The sequence below is a fragment of the Lissotriton vulgaris genome, chromosome 1_1 (genome assembly GCF_964263255.1).
Source record: "Lissotriton vulgaris chromosome 1_1, aLisVul1.2, whole genome shotgun sequence".
Lineage (NCBI taxonomy): Eukaryota > Metazoa > Chordata > Amphibia > Caudata > Salamandridae > Lissotriton > Lissotriton vulgaris.
In genome coordinates this window covers 2,092,624,958-2,092,642,131 of record NC_141685.1, presented here as the reverse complement: position 1 = coordinate 2,092,642,131, position 17,174 = coordinate 2,092,624,958, and the positions used below count along the sequence as shown (strand labels likewise).

The 17,174-nt window shown below is 41.6% G+C and overlaps 1 protein-coding gene across 1 annotated transcript in view; it reads right to left on the bottom strand.

Annotated features, from left to right (window-relative positions):
- ANO2 (anoctamin 2) overlaps positions 1–17,174 on the bottom strand; it is a 1,660,301-nt gene that overhangs the window by 460,659 nt on the left and 1,182,468 nt on the right. The window lies entirely within an intron of this gene.

Here is a 17,174-nt window from a genome sequence, read left to right as displayed (position 1 = left end):
ACTCGCGCTTGTTTTTAAAAAGTGGCAGAATTACTAATTCGTCTCCTCCTACCTCCCTTCTCCATCTGGGCCACTCTCAGCTGAGTGCTGACGCTGAGAGTTGGTCCCGGGGAGGCGAGGGTGCAATAGCGGCCATATAGAAGGTAGGCCCGCCCTGACGCGCTCTAGCTTCCTACTTAAGGGGGAGGGCCTCTCCGCGTAGCGGACGCGATCGCGGATGCGCCGGATGCTCGCCGGAGTCACGCCAGAGTCCAGTCCGTCTGCGCCCGTCCGCGCTGAGGACGGGCTGCAGGACGGGCTGCCTCTCTATCATGTCCTCAGGTAGTCAAACTCCGGATGGCCGTGTACATTACTCTTCCACGGCATTATTGTCACTGCGACCCTGCACCCCCATCTCCTGCACCTCATGCGTCTTGCCTCGTCATTACTTCTTATGTGCTGGTTGTGGCTTTTCTACTGGCAAAATGCAGCTCTCTAAGACACAACAGAGCGCTAAGCATTATAGGGGAAAAAGGAAGCCTACCAAGGGTCATACTTCTTCTCCTTCCCCGCTCCATTTTTGGAGCCTAAATTGTAGATCGCTTCCTAAGAATAAATTAAACATCTTCGATTTTATCACTGAGGAATCCCCGGACGCTCTGTTCCTGACCAAGACTTGGATACAGGCCAGCTCGGGTCCGGACATTGCCGCAGCTATCCCTTCCAACTATGTCGTGCTGCATCAGGATAGACCCTCAGGTAAAGGTGGTGGAATCGCAATCATTTTTAAATCCATCTACCAATGCAAACTGGAATTATTACATCTTCCAGGTAGTGAGGCAGCATTGTTCAAACTCATGATTAATCCTCGAATGACGCTTTCCGGTCTGCTAATTTATCGGCCGCCCGGAAATGCCGCACCATGGATTTCCTCACTCATTGATTGCCTATCAGCAACACTGCTAAAATCGAATAATTTCACCATTCTTGGTGATTTAAACATCCATTTTGACGATGTCAATAATCCCCTTAATAAATCTTTTCTCTCTGACCTTGAGGTTTTCAACCTCAAACTTTGTAACTCCGGAGCCACTCATCTTGCTGGTCATCTTTTGGATCCAATCATTTCTACTCTTTCATTTGACTGCACTTACTCAGCGCGCCCGCTTTTCTGGTCTGATCACTATGCGATACATTTCATGCTACCACCTGGTCTATACTCGGCCAGTGTTTTTGTGGAAGAAATTAAATCATCTTATCGCTGGGATAGGCTTGATGTAGCCGCTTTTAACCTGCGTCTAACTGAGTCAATTCCATTCTCTATTAACACTGAGCAGAATCTGAATGCTCCCATCTCTGGTTGGTTGACAGATGCAGTGTCGGCCCTCGTTCCTCGGTCTAGCAGCAAATGTAGATCCCTGCGCCCACCAGCACCTTGGTACTCGGATGAGTTGAAAACCCAACGTGCCAAATGCAAAGCCCTGGAGAGGAAGTGGAGGACGTCTTACTCCGCTCCCTCTAAAGTGATTTACAAAGAAGAACTAAAATTCTACCACGCAAACTGTAAACGTGCTAAGGCCTCTTACATTGCCTCTACAACCACTTCAGTGCAAAATTGTCCTCGGACTCTTTTTGCCACAGTCAAGAAACTCACAGGAGCTGATACCACCCCCGCGCTGCCGGCTTTAGATGGCACACAATGTAATGGCATTGCAGACTTTTTTATACCCAAGGTTGAGGGCATTTATCAATCTCTGACCTCTCTTCCTCCACCAATTGATTTCTCCCAACCTGGCCCTTTCTGCAATGCTTCCATCTCCCCATCTGAGTTCATTCACAACTGGATACCATTTGATGACTCTTCCTTCCTGTCCTGCTTAAAAAGCATCAGGTCAGGTTCCCCGCGGGACCCAGTCCCTATGAAGATACTCAAACAACTTGACCTTGAACCACGGAGATTCCTAATGAGGCTACTAAACATCTCTCTCACTGAATCTCGGGTGGAACAGGATTGGAAACATGCCATGGTTGTTCCCCTGCTTAAAAAATCTGGTGCTGACATCACAAATCTTGCCAACTTCAGGCCTATATCCCTGCTGCCAGCCTGTTCCAAAATATTAGATTAACAGCTTAATGAGTTTGTTGAAAACCTGGGATATCTTCATCCATCCCAATCAGGCTTTCGCGCTAGCTATTCCACTGAATCCGCACTCCTTGGGGTAACTGAGCGACTCCGACACGGTATCGATGGCGGTGAGACCTTTGCGCTTATTCTTCTTGACTTAAGCGCTGCTTTCGATACCGTGTCCCATTCCATCCTATTAGAGTCTCTCTGTTCCCTTGGTGTAGTTGGACCAGCGCTTGCCTGGGTGGCCTCATTTCTCAATGAGCGCACCTTTCAGGTTTTCTCAAACAAAGCTGAATCTGTGATTCACTCCTCTGCTTACGGCGTCCTTCAAGGGTCTATATTGAGCCCTTTGTTGTTCAATATTTACATCAGACCACTTGCTTCTATCGTAGAGGACGCCGGCTTGTCTATATACTCATATGCAGATGATACGCAGCTTGTGTTTTCTCTGTCTATCAGCAGGGTTCAGGACACTTCTGCCCTTAAAATTGGCCGTTCTCGTGTTGCAGCTTGGATGCAAATGCATCTGTTAAAGCTCAACGGAGATAAGACCGAGGTGATCATACTAGGCAAACAAAAAGATCTATGGGGCTCAAGACACTGGCCCAGTGATATGGGTCCACTGCCTACCCCCGTGCCTGTTGCCCGTAACCTCGGTCTCCTGATCGACGACAAACTCTCGATGAGGCAGCAGGCAACTAAGGTCGCTGCAATCTGTTTTAATACTCTACGCTGGTTGCAGAAGATCATATGGATGTTGCCTGAGTCCACTCGTAGAACTGTCGTACAGGCCCTTGTGATGTCTCGCATCGACTATGGCAATGTGCTTTATCTAGGAGCAGATAAAGCCACAATCAATAAACTCCAGGTTGTACAGAACTCAGCTGCTCGCCTGCTGCGCAATGTTCCACGGAGAACGTCTGCAACGCAAGCTCTGCGCGACCTCCACTGGTTAAAAATTTCGGATCGTGTGGCCTTCAAAACATTGTGCCTCCTATTTAAGATTCGTCAAGGTTCTGCTCCTATCTACCTGCATAATCTTGCCCAGCCATATCAGCCTGGCTGCCTTCTGAGGTCATCTAACAGTGGCAATCTTGTGATTCCCAGAATCCGACTGGCAAAAATGGGAGGCCGTTCATTCGCATATTTAGGACCCAAGATGTGGAATGCTCTCCCGTTGGCGTTAAAAGCAGAAACGAGTCTTCTTGCTTTCCGCAAAAAACTGAAAACTCTTCTATTCTAAATTTTTCGGTCCTGTTTTTTGTCTTCCCTCTTTGCAGTTGCTTGTTTTTCTCCTCTAGTCTGTCCCTGGCGCCGGGAAACCCACTGCGGGTAGCTGTGCGCAATACAAGTTCAATAAAATAAATAAATAAATAAATAAATTATAATTATTTATGTAAAATAATTTATTGGTATTTATTTAGAATTAATTATTAATTAAGTATTTATGGGTAATTGTAATAAATGTATTTGCCAATTAATTTAACTTAATTGATTAATTGTTAATTATGTTAATTGTAATAATTTATTTTCTGTAGCGGGTTGTGGGTTTATAGGGGAATAGGGTGGGAAGTAATTTATTAATAAATAATTAATTAAATAATTACATTTATTTATTGGAAATAATTGTTAAATAATGTTTAATTATTAAATAATTAATTGTTAATTTTTAATTAATTTGTATTAATAGGTGATCAATTGAAATAATTATTGTTAATTAGTAATTTTTATATTTTAATTATTATATTATATGAACTTTTTAATTATTTTTAATTAACTATTAATAGATATTCATTTTTAAATTTTTAAATAATATATGAAGTATTTACTTTCCCTGTTGTATTCTCTGGAGTGGGAATAGTAATTTTAACCCTTACGCTATCCAAAGCTTTCCCTACTGTTGCACTCTTTGGAGTGGGAATAGTAATTTTAACCCCTACACTATCCAACGCTTTCCCTACTGTTGCACCCACTGGAGTGGGAATAGTAAATTTTACCTCTAGGCTATCCAACGTTTTCCCTATTGTTCCACCCACTGGAGTGGGAATAGTAATTTAAACCCCTACGCTATCCAACCCTTTCCCTACTGTTGCACTCACTGGAGTGGGAATAGTAATTTTAACCCCTACACTATCCAACGCTTTCCCTACTGTTGCACTCTTTGGAGTGGGAATAGTAATTTTAACCCATACGCTATCCAACGCTTTCCCTACTGGTGCATCCACTGGAGTGGGAATATTAATTTCCAACGCTTTCCCTACTGTTGCACCCACTGGAGTGGGAATAGTAATTTTAACCCCTACGCTATCCAACGCTTTCCCTACGCTTGCACTCTTTGGAGTGGGAATAGTAATTTTTACACTTTTGTTATTGTAAGGTTATAATATTGGCTATTATTTAATTGTATTTTGTTACTATATATATATATATGTTTTAACAAATATGAATTACATTTTTTTTTCACTTTCATTAATTATTTAAATATTATAAGTTAATTTAAGTATTTTTAAGTATATTTTAGTAATTTAATTTAACATTGTTTTTAGTAAAGTCGATATTTTAAAAATCTATATTTTAGTAAACGATATTTTTAACTCGATATTTTTGTACTTACCTGTTTGCAGATAGAAACTCGATATTTTTTCTGTCGATATTTTTTCAACGATCTTCTTGATGGTCGATATTCTGTTCCTCGATATTATGTCAGTGATACCAGAGGGACAAATACCTACTCCTATAAAACAAAAGTGAAACGTTTAATTTTTTCTCTTTGAAACGCATCAAGTTTTCCTTTCAGGAAAATGGGCAGTATTACAAAAAAAAGTTGCTTATTTAAAATCAACATTTGTTTTTTTTAATGCAGCCCATTTTCCGGAAAGCAAGAGCAACACAGATATGGTGGTCGGCTGTCCCCACATGGTTTTTTTTTTTTTTTTTTTTAATTTTTGAAAACCTTTATTGCGCTTGTTGCAGAAAAAACAAATACGGGCCTACAACCATCCGGCCGGCCACAGTACTTTTGAGCACAAGTGCCAGCAATACGGTTCCCCAACGGCATCAGGTGATACATCAACAATTAATAACAGTTACGCTGGAAAAGACATGTCGCCAGGGAGAAGGAGCAGTAAAGGTTAAATTTTAAAGTTTTTTCCGATTAAATAAAAGTCAATGAAGGATAGGTGTAAAGGAGATCCGAGTCCATACATTAGTTCCACATGAGTAGGCAGCAGGAGAAATAACAGCAATTACGTGAAGCACTCCATCAGAGTGGCAATACAGTAGAAAAACAAAGCGGACAACAGGAACCACGCTCGTGCCACTCCCAGCGCCACCCACTCCCAACCATCCTCTATCACAGACCCAGAAAGGAAAACAGTATGAGAAAGCGCAGGAAAGTAAGAGAAAAGGCCCATAGAAACTAAATAAGGAAAATAAAATCTACCCCCCCACCCTGCACCAACGCGGAGGCTACGGCCTACCCCCCCCGACAATGTGCCTGTCGCCCCATAAAGAACCCGAAATGTAGTTCAAGTAAAGGAAGAGAAGAAAGGAAAAAGGAAGAAAAATAATAAAAATATTACTATGAAATATAGAGAGTGAGAATAGGCCATTCTAATCTGCGACTCTCAAAAACTACAAGTGAAGCGGGAGGAGGAGCCAATCCAAACATTCCCAGTACCCCAGTCAGAAACACAATCCCCACACAATTTGCGATTACTGAGAACCAGATATTAATACAAAAGCAGTTAGGGAAAGACATTATAACTTGTGCGACTTAAACAAGTGTGTACCACTTCCAATCCCGGTCCAACCAGCCAAGCAACCGACAGCATAAGAAGAACCTAGCCCTGACCCGACCTCGGACAGACCCCAAAATGAAGCGCATGAAGAAGGCCCGCCCCCACCAAGACAAAGAACCAACATGGCCGCACATCGAAGGAGAGTAAACCATTCACACAAAATGGCCATTGAACGTCACCAGTAAATCCTTTCTCCTTCACAATTAAGTTCCATGGGCCATCGGGGAAATATGGGGTCTCCGGAGCGCAGAATGAAGGCAACAATGGGAAATCCACCGAGGGGGCCAGCTGCTGCAAGTCCCGGGCATGAGGCAGTAACACTGTTGCAGGCGGCAGATTGACAAGTCCCGGAGACAAGGGAAACAAAGTATCACAGGCAAATGCACTGGTCGGCCGGTGGCAGGCGTCCGTAGAGGCAGAGACAATCACGTCTTCACCTCCAGGAATGAAAGGCACTGCATCCCCCGTCGGTTCGGTTGAAGATAGACCCAGATTTGGCTGGCCCTCCACATTACGATCTCTGCGTAGATCAGACGCCATTGTATCGAGGCAATCACCCAGCGCTCGAAAACCCGCACGCATTTCCGTTCTAAGGTCAGATAGGGCGGCCAGGATAGTCTCGTAGGAGAGCGGTGGTTGGAGCCTCTCGCATTCATGTTCCCGGAAAGGAACGAGCAAACTGGCCCCCAGTGCTCGTCGGGCGACATAACCAGCAGACAGGGATGGGTGCTCGCCCCCAGTCTCTGAGGCAATAGACCCCATCCTGATGATCGAGACACAGAGCAAACTGCAAGGCGAGTGCAGCGCGAGTAGTCAACAGCACAGGGCTCCAAGCCCGTGAAATCGATGAAGGTCGGGCTGTCGAGACTGAGGACTGCAGCGCTACAAGTCGTCGCACCGGGACATGGGAGCAGGCATCCAACGTCTTCCCAACATGGCCGTGTACTCCTTCTCTCTCGCCACCCGCCTCAAACAAAGACAAAGACGTGTTGCTTGCGAAGCGTCTTGAGGGGTAATAGACCACAGGGCGCTGATCGCGGTGTTCCACAGCAGGCAGCACAACCAGGAGCCCGACTCGGGGGGAGATTGCCACCCTCTCGGTGTCAGCGGATCGCAGGCAAAACGGCCGCCCCTCAGCCTCCCAGACTCGGGGACGGCCGGTGGCGTGGTTCCGGGGCCAGGGCTCAAAGTCGTCTATCGCTTATCTCCGGCTGCCGGGTGAGCTGAGAGGCCCGGGAAAGATGAAAGAAGTCAGCACAGCGTAGCGCACATTCTGCCGTCAAAAATAACAGGATAGGAGTCAGGATACCCGTGCGGAGGAAAGGTAGTTGCCGGAGCCGGGAGCCTACACGTCTTCACCAGTCGCCATCTTGGCTCCTCCCCCTGTCCCCACATGGTTGATCACGGTCGATCAAGACAGCGGACGCTGTCTAAACGCGTTGGTTGTTTTTTGTTATTTGACCCCCCAATGGATTTATGAAAATAAATATGGAACTTTCACCGAAGTAAGCGATTAATTGCCGTTTTTTCTGCGACTCCACCCATCCCCGGGATCGGGGAAAACCTGTTGTGAATATATATATATATATATATATATATATATATATATATATATATATATATATATATATATATATATATATATATACACTCCAACTTGCCTCCAATGCGCGTGCTGCGCCGGCGGGTACGCAGTCCTCTCAATTAAACGCCAGAGCCAGTCTTGGAATAATGGGGTATATATATGTGAAATATATATATATATATATATATAACTATATATATATATATACACATATATATATATATATATATATATATATATATGTATATATATATATATATATATATATATATATATTACGAACTCGACAGTTGATTTGAAGAGGAGACGACAACAACGTGGTGACAAAACTTCTTTTTATTCTTTAGTCGCTGTCAACGCGTTTCGCCTGACCCACGGTTCCCCGGTTCTTCCCTGAAAGTTTGGGGGGGATTTGTCAAGCGGGGGCCGAGATAAAAGGGGGGTCCCAAAACGTGTTTTCCCAATGTTAATTTCCATAGGGCGGTCGACCTCACTTTTAGCCCGAACGGCTGAATGGATTTCCACCAAACTTGGCAAAATTGTAGGGACTGGTAGCCCGATGTGCCTTTACTATGTCTCAAGATATGTGCTCCAGTGAATTTTGAGTAATTTAGGTTAAAAAAAATATATATATCTATTAGGTTAAAAAAAATATATATATCTATAAGCGCGCCCGGGTACGCGCACCGGGGAGCGCACCGGGCGCACTACGCGAGTTCGCGCGCGGAAAGCTGATTGGCTCTCGGGTGTTTGTAAACATTCCAAACAGTCCGGAGCGGCCGCCATCTTGTGTCTCGGTAGGACCGAGACACAAGAGGTGGCAAGAACAAAGGGGGAAAAGACCATAAGGGGGCAGAGTAGACCCCCCCTGACCCCCTAGGTTTGATGCGGGGGCTATAAAAGGGCCCTGCGGGGCAAAAAATAATAATATTTTTTTTGATTTACGCGGGGGGAGCGCCCGGCATGCGCACCGGGGAGCGTACCATGGGGAAAAAGAATGACAGATTTTTTTAAAAATGTAGCCTTTTTTTATAAATTTGAGGTAGTTCTAAAAAGAACTGTTTTCTTTCTTCTTTTTGTTGTTTTATTTTTTTTATTGTTTTTATGAACATTTTTTACTTTTTTTGGCTTTTCTGAACAGTTTTATATCTTTTTTTGTATTTTCTTTGGGGAGAAACAAAAAACAGGGAATTGAAAATGGCTCAACTGGAGCACAAAAAAAAACAGGAAAAATTATGGTTTCCTCGGGCATTTGTGGTTATCAATAGCAACATTAATTAGTGTGATACTTTGCTGACCGTAACTAATTATTTGTTGCAATATATACAAACAATTTTGTAATCCTTTAACTTTGTTTGTATATTTGGAACTGTCTCCCTTGCCTCTGGAACCGATGGAGTTGGCTATTTTGATGTTGCGGCTCTGGGTGTTGATTGGGTAGCTTACTGCAGAGGCCCCTTAGCTCTGCTGAAGAATAGTTGTTAGGGTGCAAACGCATCATGTGCCGAATCATAGTATGATTCCCAAAGGAATTTTTTTGTTAGGGTTCCCCCTGGACAGCTCAGCTTTACAGATTAGACAAGTCACCTTCGCAGCATTGACTTTTTTGAATCCCCTTGGGATTTTAAAAAACTCCCATATGAAGTGCTCTTTTGGTTTGTGTGGAGGATTATCTTCAGGCAGGTACTCCCTTGTCTGTTGCTCCTCTTCATCATCCTCCTGCTCTTCTTCTTGACCACCAATGTGATCTTCTGGTGGTCTTTTTGATGGTGGTGGTGGTGGTGGGGCATATGCTCCAGCTGCTGATATGACTGTAGCCATCTCTGTAAGGAAAAAGCAGGTCTTCCTCACTCAAATAACAAATTGAGAAAGAGGAAAAAAGGTGGGGGCTTTGATCATTTGGAAAACAAAACTGTACTGAACCAATGAAAAGTGTTATTTTCAAGTCACAAGATCCGGGCTTTCATCATTTGGAAACCAAAACTGATCTGAACCAATAAAAAGTGTTATTTTCAGATCACATGACCCGACGCGCTTACGCTACGCGCCCCGGGGCGCGCACGTAGTCGCGCCCCGGGGCGCGCCCCTTGGCACATCTGAACCTAATTGGGTAGTAGAGTCATGATAGATGCCTGGCAAACTCCCCTTTCTTCAATAAAGTATTAGCTAAAGCCCTGACTAGAACAACACATTTGATAATAAATACTTTCCAATATTTGCTTAATGAAATAAAATTTAATTAATAAATAAATTTTTTATGGCCATTGTGCATCTCTCACAACATGTTTACCTGACATAGAACAGGACATAAAGATAATGCTGAGTACCAATGGTTAGAAGTAAAACTTTGTTTCTTTGTGGACTTACCTTGAAATGGGTTGAATATTAGAGTCACCCACACCATTTTAAGAGCCAGACATCTGCGTAAACACCTTTAATAGTTTACAGCCCAATTATTAAAGCCAAGTGAAATTTCTGTGACACTGGTGTAATGTTGATTCATTTTGTAAGTTCACATTGTGTGTGCTAAATGAAATTTCTGTAACTATGTGCTCCAAGCTGAGTTAAACAAAATGTATTACAGTTTTAACCTGTTGAGAAACTGTGGTAAAAATGTGAAATACGGAAAGTAATTCTTCCATGTACCAACGAAACTAAGTCACATGATTTCACCAACTAATGCACTGTCACTTTAAACAAGCCTCCGATTGTAAAACAAACTGTCGAGTGAACAAGCGGCGTTCGCGCTGCGAAACGCGTTTCGGACAACTTGGGCGAATAAAATTTGAATAGCAAGACAATCGGGTCCGTGTCCTGTTTTGCTGGTTACCACGTGATCGAAGACGCAGCAGCTGTGCAGGATTTATTCATATATTGACTGGCGTTCTGAAACCAGTCTTACACAGGACCCCTCCTCAAAATTTGGGCTTGCGGCGAAAAACGGAACTGTTATCCTGGGCAACCCGGAAACGCTGTCTAAGTCCCCGAAAGGAATTACCGCGGCCCCCCTGCTCCGAAGGTTACCGAACACCGGATAAGCTGCAATGCGAGGACACCGGCTCGGTGCGGGCTTTCCGCCTGCACAAACGGCAAGGAGTTTGAGTGCTCAAGGCTTTTCAGGTACCGTCATATCGGAATTGCGGGGTGGAGGAGTGTGCAAGCTAACTGATGTAATCGTGGTGGGACATTTGATTTAAAGACCCGTTCTTCAGGATTTAGCTAAACCAAACAAAATTCATATGCCCCAAGATGTCGAGCGACATTGTCAAAGAGAGGGAGTCAGCAGCAACAGGGATGTTTAATGATACCCCTCAAGTGAGCTCAACACCAAAACCACATGAAGTTACAAAAGTACCCAAACCAGACTCAGTGGCATTTAAGATGAAACTACTTGAAAAGAAAATGAAAATGGAAATGTCCAAGTGGTGGGAATCGAGATCCCTACAGAGTTACATCGAAGTGGGAAGAATCCCTAGAGGGCTCTGAATATTAACGGCTCCCACTTATGAAGAACCACACCCTGAACTAATGCGCGAATGGCCTGAAGTAAATTTGGATTCCTCCCGCAGACTCACCCTACTATTAATCAAATATGCAGATATTGACAGGGCATGTCTGCTAACGGAAATAGACTCCTTAAATGAAGAGTTGTCTGCTATGGGCCAGGAGGAGGAAATAGCCAAACTGCGCAAGGAGATGACAACGCGTTTAAAAAAAGAAGAGGAAAAAATCAAAGACTGAAAAACACATAAGTTTCAACGCGACAAAGTTCACTATGAGATAGGGCAAATCTTTACCTTTGCTCGCAAGTACGATGTGGCACACAAAACACATCAGAAACAAGGCCAAGGAGCGGCTAATAAGTTTGCTAACATCAGAGGAGAACGGATGAGAAACAGCCACGACCTCCAGTGACCAACTTACATCCAATAGTGAAGACGATTCTGAACTTAGAAACAACCCCTGTGGCGCAACAGGAACCAGACCATCTACGGGGGAAGAGATGAAAATTTTAGCCGCCCAAAGACTGGCAACTTTGAGGCCAATAACCCGCTCACAAACTCAAGGAAGCGGGCCAACCTCAAGCGGAAGCAGAGAAGGTTTGCAGCAAAATGCAAATCAAAATCAAAATCCACGGAGACACAACTACTGGAGAAAGAAGTAACTCAAACTGTGGTAAACCTGTCCAAAATTAAACTAACTGACAAAGAAAAGAACACGTTAAGTCTTGGCCTATCTTACTGTCCTCCAAACAATTTTGATTATCCAAATATCCGGATGGATATATATAAAAGGAGTAAGAAAACTCAAATTGAAAAAAATGTACGCAATGAAACATAAACAAACTATATGTGACGATTCAGACAATCCTCAGTTAGACGCTACCATGCCAGGATCCAACACAGAGGCATAACTAGAGGAGTTGTGGAATCAGGATGACATTCCGGCTGCAAGGGAAAACGTACCAGCATGTAACAATTCAAGTAAAGGGGCAGGGCTAACACATTTCAAACCCAAATCCAAATATTGCCCGATCATGTTACATGATGGCATTGACACCTTTCACAAGGTCATCACCCAAAAAATCAAAAAATTGAATAAAAAAATAGGCACAAGCATTCAAAAGCACCGTAACCAAGATCATCAGTATTTCCAGCTAATGAAAAAGCTAAAAAACAATAAAGTCGTGGTACGCAACAGCGACAAAGGAGGAAACATAGTCCTGTGGGCACATGATGATTATATGAAGGAGGCCATGAGCCAACTAAACAATAGACAATGTTACACATGTACAGACGTTACAAAACTGAAGGAGATGTATCGAACTTACTATAAGAAATTATCAAGTTGGCGGAACAAACAACTTATAAATGAGACCGAGTACAGATATTTAAAAAACGACACACTGACTGTACCAACGATATATTTCATACCTAAAATACACAAGGACAACATAACACCACCTGGACGTCCTATTATCAGTGCCAGGAACAGTATTTTAGAAAAAACGTCAGTATATGTTGACTATTTCCTTCAGGACTATGTAAAATCCCTACCGTCATATGTAAGAGACACGAGCGATTTCATTAACAAAATAAAAAACTTTGAATGGAACCCTGAGTATGTAATGATGGCACTTGATGTGTCTTCATTATATACAAGTATTATACACAAGGATGACTTCAAGCTGTGGAATACTTTTTGAAAAACAGAGAACCCATCTACAAACATTATAATGAAATGCTAATAGCAATGGTTGAATTTTGTTTAAACAACATTTTTTTCATGTTCAATCATTTGTTGTATTGTCAGGTTCAAGGAGTGGCAATGGGGGCCAGCTTCTCACCAAGCTATCCCTGCCTTCATATGGGCAAATGGGTGAAGCTGGTCCTCATGGGAACATATGGCAATATAATATCAACTAAAGTTAAGTTGTGGCTCAGGTTTATAGACTACCTGTTTGTGGTGTGGCACGGAACCAAGGAGGAAGCAGAGACATTTGTGGTCAAAATTAACAACAATGATCTGAACATAAGATTTACTGCTGAAATAAGTAATACCAATGTGAATTTCCTAGACACCAAGGTTTAAGAATTAAGAGGGTGTGTAGCACACAGGAGGAATTACATAAAGCCCAACAACTGAGCAAGGAAAGATTCATGAACAGAGGCTATTCTAGACAAGTTATAGAAAATGCCATTGCCAAAACAGACACATTAGCCAGAGATGATTTACTGGTTAGTAAAAAAAGCTCTAAATCAATATCACAACCAAGCTATTGATGAGGATAAGAGTTTCCGCCTAATAATAGGATACAGCAAACAACATCAGGCAATTCAAAAAATCACTCAGGGAGTATGGTCTATATTACTCAGTGACCCCGTATTAGGACCCCTGCTACAGCAGAGGGCGTCCATTACGTACAGTACGTACAGTAGAGCTCCCTCAATGAGAGACTGCCTGGTAGTACCAGATCCAGAAATAATAAGTAAACCAATCTGGTACCAAAACTTAAGAGGATTTTGAAAATGCCCAACATGCAAAGCATGTACACACGGGACCAATACAAAAACGTATACAAGTCCATTGAAGTCCAAACCCTACATTATCAATAAGATGTTAAACTGTAAAAGTGAATACACAGTATATGTTCTAACATGCCCATGTGGATTGCACTACATGGGCAGTACAAAATTACAGGCCCATGTTAGAATACTCCAACATCTCCGCGCTATAACAAATATGGACAATACCTATCCGCTTTAAAATATTTCATGGTTCCAACAACAAAGGTTTGTCCTATTTCCTAATAGACGCAGTCCCTCCCAATAGGAGAGGTGGAGATTGAGAAAATAGATTAAGAAAGTTGGAAACAAGATACATCTTATTATTAGATTCAAAACATCCAAATGGATTGAATCTAACGGAAGATCTGTATACTTGTCTGGAATAATGAGAACTATAATCCCGTGTATTCCTTTAAGTAATTGACAAAACTGCAGTTATCCTATATAACAATTCCCATAACCAGTAAATGTCAAATAGAATATTATGTACACATAGATGATTTTTTTAGATCTATTTAAATACCAAACCTATATATATATCCAAAAAAACATGATAAAGTTATGTAACGTAGTTTTTAATACATGTGTAAATATCTTAGGAAGTTTTTAGATATTTTTAAGAAAATATTTTTATAAGAACAATTTGTACATAAATCAATCTGACCAACAATATGATGATTTACAAACACGAAAAAGTGGAAACATATATTGGGATCAATGGTTGTGATCTATCTAAGATAAGTGTTATCTGATGTTGAAGAATGGTTATAAAAATCTGTAATGAGAATAGAGAATGACATTTGAGGATAAAAATGATAAAAGATAAATAATTGGTTATGTAAGAATGCTTGACAAAAAATAGGACTCAACATATAGAGTGAATAGTGACGAAATGTGAAAAGATATATCTACAGATAGAGGTACTACGATCAAATTAGAAAATCATAACTCTGTGGATTGTATGGGAAATATCAAATACATAAAAATCTAACAACATGTTTTTAAATCATTTGCACTTTATAAGCACAATGTAGAACAATTTGTTATATTCAATGACACAACACTCTTTCAACAATACAGAGAAACTGAAATTTTGGTATTGTATTTTACAATTAACTACTTTGAATGACAACATGTCAGAGAATAGTATTAAGTTTGGAACATGCACCAATGCATTTTACATCTATTTAATGCTGTGCTCCAAGCTGAGTTAAACAAAATGTATTACAGTTTTAACCTGTTGAGAAACTGTGGTAAAAATGTGAAATGCGGAAAGTATTTCTTCCATGTTTATAACAAAACTAACTCACGTGATTTCACCAACTAATGCACTGTCACTTTAAATAAGCCTCCGATTGTAAAACAAACTGTCGAGGGAACAAGCGGCGTTCGCGCTGCGAAACGCGTCTCGGACAACTTGGGCGAATAAAATTTGAATAGCACGACAATCGGGTCCGTGTCCTGTTTTTGCTGGTTACCGCGTGGTCGAAGACGCAGCGGCTGTGCAGGATTTATTCATATATATATACATATATATATATTAGTATACAAAGGAGGCGGCACAACCAGGATTCTTTTCAAGCCTTGTTTATTTTCACTTCACCCCACCAACGCGTTTCAGCCACAACTGGCCTTGCTCACGGTCGGTTAGTCCCTCCACAGTGTTGCTTTTTGTACTATCCCATGTTAGCTAATTATGAAGCATTATGGGAATTGTAGTTACAATTTAGTGAGAAAATGAAAATAACAAAGAAAAGGACATTGTGTGCATTTCAACTGCTGCACTTTTGTGACTGAAAGTTCACTGTGGCGTATCGATTATAATGTGCCAAATATTGGGTATAGTACCCTGGTCTTATATTATAGTTCATCGATAATTGTTTTGATTTGTTGGGTATAGTACCCTAGTCATTTCAGGAACATGTTATTCCAGATGAATGTGCAGATCTTTTCCAAAGTTCATCCCTTTCGGATGTTTTGTTCTGAGTCTGATTATCATCCGCGACTCAATTTGACGTAGTTTGCAAACTAGGTCTCCACCTCTTTATATTTTGTCCAGCATCTTTACCCCGTAGAATTGCATTTGTCTCCAATCTCCATTTTGGCAGGAACTCATGTGTTTGGCGGTGGCGTATTGCATGTTCAAATTTTTCACTGCCCTGATGTGCTCCAAAATCCGTTTTCTTAGCATACATGTGGTACATCCCACGTACTTCATTCCACACTTGCATTCCACGATGTATACTACATTTCTTGAGGAACAAGTGATCTGTTGGTCGATTCTCATTGTTTTGCCATCTGGTTCTTCAATTACTTTCATGCTCTTACCGATCTTGCACGCTTTGCATGAATTACATGGTTGGAACCCTTTTCGTTGATTTTGCAACCAGTTTGATTTTGGTTCTATTTGGAAGTAACTTTTAACCAGTAAGTCTTTGAGAGATGTATTTTTCTTGTATGCTATTGATGGAGCTTCGCCGAGTGTTGCTCCAATGTCAGGGTCCCCTGACAGGAGATGCCAGTATTTTCTCATTATACGGGCAATGTTTCCACTTTCTTTGCTGAAGGTCGTTATGAATCTGGGTGGTGCATTGGTTTCAATGGTTTTGGTCTGTTCGATTAATGTTTGAGTCCTCGTTTTCAAATCAACTTTTCTTTTACATTTTGTCAGAACACTCTGCTCTGAATCTACACTTGCTTTCTTGTATCACTCTTTCCGCATCCTCTGGTACAGAACAATTTCTCTTCAAGCGTGTAAATTCTCCATATGGTATGCTGCGTAGGAGGGATTTGGGATGGAAACTAGTCCCATGTAGCACACTGTTTGTTGCTGTTTTTTTACGAAATAGAGTGGATTCAAGTTTGTCATCAGACACATATATTTTGGTGTCCAGAAAGTCTATTTCTTGTGTGCTTGTATTACATGTAAATTGTAGACCAAGATCGTTCTCATTCAGTTTGTTAAAGTAACTTTGAAACTGAGTGTCTGTGCCATGCCAAATAATGAACAGGTCATCGATATAACGTGCCCATAATATTATTCGATCCAAATCCTGTTGTTTGTCCTGATTCCATGCTATGGTCTTTTCCCACCACCCCATGGTGATATTTGCGTAGTTAGGAGATAGAGAAATGCCCATGGCAGTACCACATATTTGTTTGAACAATTGCTTGTTGAAGAGAAATATATTGTTCTTTAAACATAAGTCTATCATTTTTATCAGCATCTTTGAGTGATCTAGATATACGATGCTACGCTGTTTTAGATAGTATTCACACGCTTGCATTCCGACCTCATGACGAATCGACGTGTAAAGTGAAACCACATCGATGGTAGCTAGAAGATATTCTGAATTCCAATTCACATTCATCAAAATTCTTAGAAAATCCCCGGTATCTTTGATATAAGAAGGTAGACTTTGGGCAATAGGAGCTAGAAATTTATCAACATAATTGGAGACATTTTCGTATAGTGAGCCACAAGAGGAGACAATGGGTCTTCCTGGAGGGTGAATTAGAGTCTTGTGAATCTTGGGGAGAAAATATATACAAGGTGTTATGGGATGCTCGATAGTTAAATATTTCTTTTCATCGTCATCAATTAACCCTTTCGT